The sequence below is a fragment of the Pteropus medius genome, unplaced genomic scaffold (genome assembly GCF_902729225.1).
Source record: "Pteropus medius unplaced genomic scaffold, Ma_sr-lr_union100, whole genome shotgun sequence".
In the NCBI taxonomy this organism is placed as follows: Eukaryota; Metazoa; Chordata; class Mammalia; order Chiroptera; family Pteropodidae; genus Pteropus; species Pteropus medius.
Window position 1 is genome coordinate 23,377,237 of NW_024347791.1, and position 8,305 is coordinate 23,385,541.

General features: G+C 34.6%; 1 pseudogene; it reads left to right on the forward strand.

Annotated features, from left to right (window-relative positions):
• Positions 1–6,129: 6,129 nt before the first annotated feature.
• Positions 6,130–6,248, forward strand: LOC120615179 (uncharacterized; annotated as a pseudogene).
• Positions 6,249–8,305: the final 2,057 nt, after the last annotated feature.

The following is an 8,305-nucleotide window of genomic DNA, read 5'->3' on the forward strand; positions in this document are numbered from 1 at the left end:
ACTTAGGTACATTCATACGCAACTTCTAATCTCCCTTAGTTCTACCAGGCTGATGAAGGAGGTGAAGCTAAGGTACAAGTCGAGTCACACAGAATGAGGGACTCACTAAATTCCCTGACTAAATCAAGATTTGCAGATTAAAGAGAATTTTAAGAAAAATCACAGGTATTTCTAAAATACTCGGAGGCTTAAATTTTCAAAGTTGCTTAGTCACGATGAACAACTGCTTTTTATGTATCAACCTGAATGGATTTGGGGTGCCCAGATTAAACGTTACTCCTTTGTGTGTCTACAAGGGTGCTACCAGATGAGATTGATATTTGAATCAGCAGCTTCAGTAAAGTAGCTTGCCCTCCCCAAAGTGGGTGGGCACCATCCAATCTATGGAGAGCCTGAATAGAACAGAAGGTAGAAGACAGAAGAATTCACCCTGATTGTTTCCTTACTTCCCATTGAGCTGGGATGTCAGTATTCAGGCCTTGGACTGGAATTTTTACCATTGGTTCCCCTAGTTCTCAGGCCTTCAGACATGGATTGAAATTACACCACTGGTTTTCCTACGTCTCCAGCTTGCAGACATTCTACCATGAAACTTAGTCTCCTTAATTACACGAGGCAATTCCTCATAATAAACAAACAAATGAACAAACAATCTATTTGTTCTTTTTCTACAGAGAACTCTGACTAATACAGTCATTACCCACCATTACTTCTTCCAAAAATTCCCATCTCCCCTGTCTATGTGGCAAATTCATACATACACTTTAGGCTCAACTTGATCTTCAATTTCTCGCTGAGTTCTAGGGAAAAAAAGTAATTTCATTTATTATGTTCCTACAGTACTTTGTACATACCTTTACCATAGCACTTACTATGTTTTACTATATAAATTAGTCTAAATATCACATTTCCCCACCTACAGAACTTACAATGATAGAAGAAAAAGAGAGGTAAGACAAGGATAAGAGAAAAAAAGGACTAAGAGGATCTCAAGATAGCATAAAGTTTTCTTTGGTTATAAACATTAGAAAGGCTAATAAAACTTACATTTAACATGTTGAAACAAGCAAGAGACCATTCAAGATCAAGTGTTTAATAAATACTTTGTGTTGATTTGAATCAAAACACTTTCCACTCTTTGTTTGCTTTGAACACAAGAAATACAGAGAAAAGATAAAAAATGTCTTCAACTGAAAACAATTTAGCATATTTAAAATTACTTAGATTCAAAGTATACACCTAGTAAGATTAATTTAAAATAAATGCTTTAAAAACAGTATAATTTCGTGGTTTGGGAGCCACATCATGTCTATCAGCTCTTCTCCAGTTGCCTTGTGATATCAGCAACCCATCACACTTTTATTCACTTTGTGAATAAAAAAGGAATTCGCTGGCACCTCACTATATCCAAAAATAAAAAGCATTTGCGAACAACCAAGAGAGTAGAAGTCTCAGTAGCAGCAAAGGTCCCTGGGATGTGGGCCCTGTCTAGAGGAAACAAAGCTAGTAAGTAACCCAATCAAGGACCAGATTAGAAAATCAGTCGAGTTCTGCAAACTAAGTACATGGAAGCTGGAGGAGAATAAAAATGGATGCTAAATGCAGATTATTTTAACACAGAAAAGATAAAATAATGACAAATAGCTGAGAATTCTACAATTGAGGCCTGAGGTATTTTCTGTCAATAGGTCAAGGTAAAAAGAACATTTCAGAGGATGTTTGCAAATGAGAACACAGAGCAAGAAGGAATCCCTAAGGTGACCTGGGAGAAAGTTAAGCTTTCTATTAAATAATCCATCTCTCTCTTCCAGAGAGGGGCTGGCTGAACCACTTTTAAGGAGTAAGAATACCCCAAAATATATAATTTAATCATTACCCAACAAACAAGTTTGCCCCCAAACAGTTTTCTGACAGAAATATCCCATATCTATTTGATGTGGTCAACATGTCATTCATGGAATACCTTCTATGGACAAATGAGATCTTGAATTTTAGGAGGCAAAGAACATTAAAGAAAGATGAGGAGATAGATAATACACATTCACATCTATAAACGTAAGCATTTATTGTGCATGCAGAATAGGTTAAGCATTGAGTTAGGTGCATCCTCTCCTGATTTAATCTTCATAAAATCCTCATAAAGTGACCCTCTATTTTACAAATGAGAGACATAAAGACCAAATTATTTTCTAATTTGTCTGTTTTACAGAGCTAATAAGGAAAATTTTAGGATTCAAACTCACATCTAAAAGCTACAAAATTCATCAACCCACGTGGAAAGAAGAAGCCAAACTCGCACCCATTTTGTATTCACATAAAATAAACCCTTGGTTACATTTTATTACCTTTCCTTCATTTAGCATTGCCTACATATACCATCATAAACTTTAAGCCTGCTGGAAAATGTAATAAGGAAGAGAAGTTTTATCACATTTTAAATATTAAAAAGGAAGAAAAATTACTTTGATTTTTGATAAGTAATGAATTTGCTGCAAGCCAAAGTCCTGCCACAGGATTAGAAATTGATTTAGTCTTTCAAAATAACTGACCTTCAGTTAAACCATAAAGGTAAGCAAAAAATGAAATAGAAATGACACAACACATCAAAATATGTTATAAAAATTAGACCAAATATGATGCTTTGGAAAAAATACCTACTTGTGTAGAAATCTAAAATATTAACATATGTGTTTTTCAGCTTTATCTTTAGTCTTACTGTATTCAAGGCTTTATTTTTGACTTCATTTCCATTCTATTCAAAGCATGCTGGCCTTACTTCTGTCCCTTAAGTACATCAAGCTCATCTTTACTTTGGCCTTTTCATTTGTTGTACTTGCTTGTATTCCCCCTAAAATTTATGACTAATTCCTTTTCATTTGTCCTGTCTCAAATGTCACATCTCATCTTATCACTTCCTCAGAGATACTTCTACTGATCATCTTAACTAAAGTAGTAACCTCCTCCTCTCCCTCCAAACCCTGTAAGCATAGGAAATTAAATTATTCAATTAATTTTGTGTGTTTATTTTCTTCTTCCTAACACTAACATGCAAGCTTACTGAGGGATATATGTGTTGTTTTCTATTGACCAGGACCTAGAACCATGCATGACACATATTTATAAACTGACTGATTCACAGTGATATCGAAGTCATCATTTCCAAGATGATTCCATTTTTTGTTTTTTTATGATAACTAAAGGTTCTAGAAGTCTTTAAACACATTGAAAGTACTTTCTTATTATCTTTATTTTGAAAATTTGCAATAATCAGAACTAAACACAGGATCTTAGAGAGAGACCATAAATATCTTAGAAAAAAATACTGGTTTGAAAGTCCATTCATAACTCAAAATAAATAGTAGTTTTTATCTTATTTCTTCTGCTACACCATTAAGGACAAGAGCATGATGTAGGTTCATAAATAAGTCAAAAGCAGCAAGTTGAATTAAGGAGAGAAACAAAACAAAAACTGGGTGTGATTTAACCCAAAGAGGCCAGGATCCCAGACGAAGTAAGCAAGGCGAATAAAACTAAGGTCAGCAACACAGGATGTTACAGCTCCAGTTTATCAAATCAAGATCAGACACACAGAGGTAAGAGTCAAATCCATACTCAAATACAGGAATGCAGAAACACACATGAGCAAAATGGGAAGAGGCATATCCGTAAGATCTCATTCGATGTGGTTTCTTCACTTGTTTCTTTAGGCCAGTTTCCCTATCTGCACAAGCTATCTTCCCTCACTGCCTTGCCACCTCTCGCATCCACTCTCTGCCTATTCTAGTTTTATTTATTCTTCATTTCCCAGTTCAAGCTCTATCTTTAATATTAATCATCTCCAATAACTCCAACCCATAAAATTCTCTTTTCTGAAAACCTATTTTTATGTCTACAGTCAGTACTATCATACCTAACATTTAATTATTTTCTAAATAAGAAGTTCCCTGGATTTTTCCCTGAAAAGCTTCTTAGGATAGGGATTGTTTTTGTGTTGTTTTGTTTTTTTTAATATCTTCCTATAAACAATAAAGAAATATTGATTGGAGAATTCTATCAACATTTCCTATGTATAAAATGTCTCTACTATCTATAATAATGCACAAAAATCATGGAACTCTTTTACTGCATTCAGAAATGCCAATAACAGATGGGTTAAAGGTAACAACTTCAAGCTGAACTAGATTAAAACCTACCAAAAGAATGCTAACTCTGCCAGGGCTCCAGACACTAGGAGTGAGAGAAGTGACACTGTAAAGTGAAAGACAACTAAAATAAAAGTATCTTTAAGATAGTTCAATGTGAGAGTGCATGGAGAAGGAAATTCAATGAAGTTTTTAAATACAGCTCAAATATCTCTTATGATTGGAAACTAGGTAGGTAAGAAATTAGCATGTGGAGGGGCAGTAATTTATGATATAGCAGAGGGCTTTACAGTCTAGTAAGAAAAGACACTAAAGGGAAGAAGATAATACATTTTTTAAAATAAGATAGCTAATTTTATCAATTATCCAGTTTCAGTCCCTACATCTACTTGCATTTAACGTTTGCCTATTAAAATGAAAGAGAAAATTTTACATCACATGGAGTAAAAGTACAGCATTAGCAAGAGAATGCAAAGATATGTTGCTTTTATAGCAAGCCATGTACTCCTTTCAATAAAAATGATTTATAACTAACCTAGAATCAATATGAATGCAGATAAAACTTATTCTTTTCACTGGGTGATTCTATAGCTGATACATATCTTGCTGAATATTTATCATTTGAATGCAAAATACTGTTTTGCCAAAGCTCAATGTGTAAACAATAAATACAAACATTGCCTCCTAACTATTTTTCTTTTATTTCTGCATTGGCTTTTCCAGGACTAGGATAAATGAATAGTAAAGACCCACCTCACAGTTCAAGAAACATGGCAAAGGAAGCATAAATCCCCAAGATAGCATTGCTAACAATCTCTAAAAGAAGTAAATGGCCCATGGATCCTTTAAATGTTCCAAGTACAGCAGTTGAATGGATATGAGTCATACATTAAGTGGGATCATTTGGAAGGATGAATGGATCTTTAAGGTGAAAGGGGTTTCTTGTCCAAAACTGGCAGTCAGAGGTATGCAAATAGCCTTGCCTTTTACATTTTGTAATACTAAGGTAGTTGTGAATGTGTCACAGCTCATTTCAGTGTGAGCCCCGAGACATTCACAAAATGAAATCCTAAAAATCAGCCCTCTCTGCAAGGGTCATGAAACAAATTGACTTTGCATTGGTGGTCTCAGTAGAGCCAGAGGGGTTTTTTGGTATGTTTGTTTGTTTGTTTTTATGGTTATTTCAATAGCAGAACTGGAGGCAAGAGAGATATAAAACTGAAGTAGTAAATTCTGTAGGTCAATATCAGGTACTCCAAATACTTTTTCTTGAACAGAGATGGAGCCAGAGCCTCTGTTATGCCAGATTCTTTCTTCCTTCTCTTTACATACAACATATAAGGAATCTCCAAGTCCTGTACCTTTCATACCTCCAAATTATCTTTGAAATTCATCTATTTATCTCCTTCACTATTGGTTCTACCCTGCTTCACAGGACGTCTATGCCCTGAGAGACACTTAATTGGATTTCCTGTCTCAAGACTTGCTAGTTCTTTCTTGAATATTCCCTGCCAAGCATCAACAGAATAATATTTTTGCTCTCTGATCATGTCATTCCACAGCTCAAAATTCTTTTAGGCTTCCTACTGTGCTGTGAAAAGTCCAGAATCCTCAGGGTGGCAATTAAAAAAAGGCCCTTAAAATCTTAATCCTAATTATTCTCCAAATTCATATCTACCATTAGTACTATGTGCTAATCATTCTAAGATTATTGTCATTGATTTAACTTATCCTCATCTTTCTCCCTTTGACCAGACCCTATTCCACCTTACTCCATATGAATCTTTCAAAAAATCCCAACTTAGAATTTATTTTGTCTGAAAAGACTTCCTAGGTCATGCAAGGCTGAGTAAGGAACTCTCTATATGACCAAAAGGCATCCTTCCTTTATCAAAGTGTGTATTATAATGTATTGTTGCTCTATGAAAGATCCAACACAGCAAGGTCATGTCTGTCTTATTTATTGTGATATGCTGAAAAGTTAATTGTCTGCAGCCATGCTCCCCTGAACAAGCCCGATCCCATCTGATCTCGGAAGCTAAGCAGTGTCAGGCTTGGTTAGTAATTGGATGGGAGACTGCCTAGGAAGACCAGGTGCTGTAGGCGTAAAAAATAAGGGATTGTGAACTGACAAGGTTCTTGAAATCTGTGAGGTCAACCAAGGGTTGCCTCACCTAAAAAAACAAATAATAAATAAATAAATAAATAAATAAATAAATAAATAAATAAATAAATGTAATGCCTGAATCAATACATTTTGTTGAACTGAACTGATCTAAGACCAGCCAAGAGGGGTAAACTCCGATTCTGGAATTTTAAGGCAGATTTGTGGAGAAGAGAAAAAAAATGTCAACAAGATAATCTTTACAATGACCCTATCAGAAGCGATGGATCCTATCCATCTTTGAAGTATCCAGGCACAGTTCAAAACATACACTTGTAAGGGCTTTCCTGACACTTCAAGTCAAAGTAATTTTTCCTTTCTCTGAACCACAATCAATATATTTTATATGGTGTTCAACTTCTCTAAGATCATTTCAAAGCATGTCAGGTCATTTGTGAAGCATTTATTTGGCCAACCAAAAAAAAGAAGACATTTTAGATTTGTTTTTATTTGAAGCCATGACCAAGTTAACAAACCTGAGTCTCTCTGATTGGCCTCCCACTCTCTGAGAACAATGTAATGTACTTTATAGAGAATGTAAACTTATTTTAGAGATCAGATGTTTCTAAATATTTGCTGCACATTCAAATCATGTACAAAGCTCTAATACAAACTGAATTTAAATCTTTAAGTATGGGGACTAGACTTCTGCATTTTTTCAAAAGCTCTCCAAGAATTCTGTGATGGCAGCAAGCCATTGGGTTAGATAAGGGGTTAGTAAACTTTTTCTATAAAGGGTCAAATAGTAATATTTTAGACTTTGTCAGTTATGCAGTTATCTGTCAACTATTCAGCCCTACTGTTATAGCTTATGTATAGTCATAGTCAATTCACAAATAGTCGTAGCTGTGTTACAATAAAACTTCATTTACAAAAAACATGCACTGGATCAGATTCTGCTTAGGTCAGAGTTTGTGAACCTCTGAATTGGAAAATTCTATATCCTCTCTCTGGCTAAATGACTTTATCAGTATCGTTTTATTTCTTTTTTTCTCAATTAGAATTGACTTTCAATATTATTTTATATTAGTTTCAGGTATACAGCACAGTGGTTAGATATTTATATAATTTACAAAGCGATCTCCTTGATTGCTGCATGAAAAATCCAACACAGCATGGTCATGTCTGTCTTGTTCATTGTGATATGCTAAAAAGTTAATAGTGCTTGAATCAATACATTTTGTTGAACTGAATTGGACTAAAGCAAGCCAAGAGGGGTAAAAACTCTGATTCTGGAATTTTGTGATCTCCTGTGATCCCCAGACACTACACATAGTTATTACAATATTATTGACTATATTCCCTCTGCTGTACTTTACATCCCCGTGACAATTTTGTGACTATCAATTTGAACTTTTTAATCTCTTCACCTTTTTCACCCAGCATCCCTCACTCCATCTAGCTGGCAATCATCATTTTGTTCTCTGTATCTACAAGTCTGTTTCTGTTTTGTTTATTGATTTTGTTCTTTAGATTCCACATTTAAGTGAGATAATATGGTATTTGTCTGTCTTTGTCTGACTTATTTCACTTAGCATAATATCCTCTAGGTCCATCCACATTGTTGCAAATGGTAATGTTTTATTTTTTATGGCCAAGTAATATTCCATTGTATATACATACAGTCATCTATTGATGGGCATTTAGGTTGCTTCCATAACTTAACTATTGTAAATAGAACTGCAATGAACACAGGAATGCATATAACTTTTTAAATTAGTGTTTTGGATTTCTTCGAATAAATACCCAGAAGTAGAATTGTTAGGTCATAAGATAGTTCTATTTTTAAATTTTTGAGGAAACTCCAAACTGTTTTCCATAGTGGCTGTACCAATTTGCAATCCCACCAGCAATGCATGAGGGTTCCCTTTTCTACACATTCTCGCCAACACTTGTTTTTTGATTTGTTGATAACATCCATTTTGACAGGTATAAGGTGATATCTCATTGTGGTTTTAATTTGCATTACTCCGATGATTAGTGACACTAAGAATCTTTT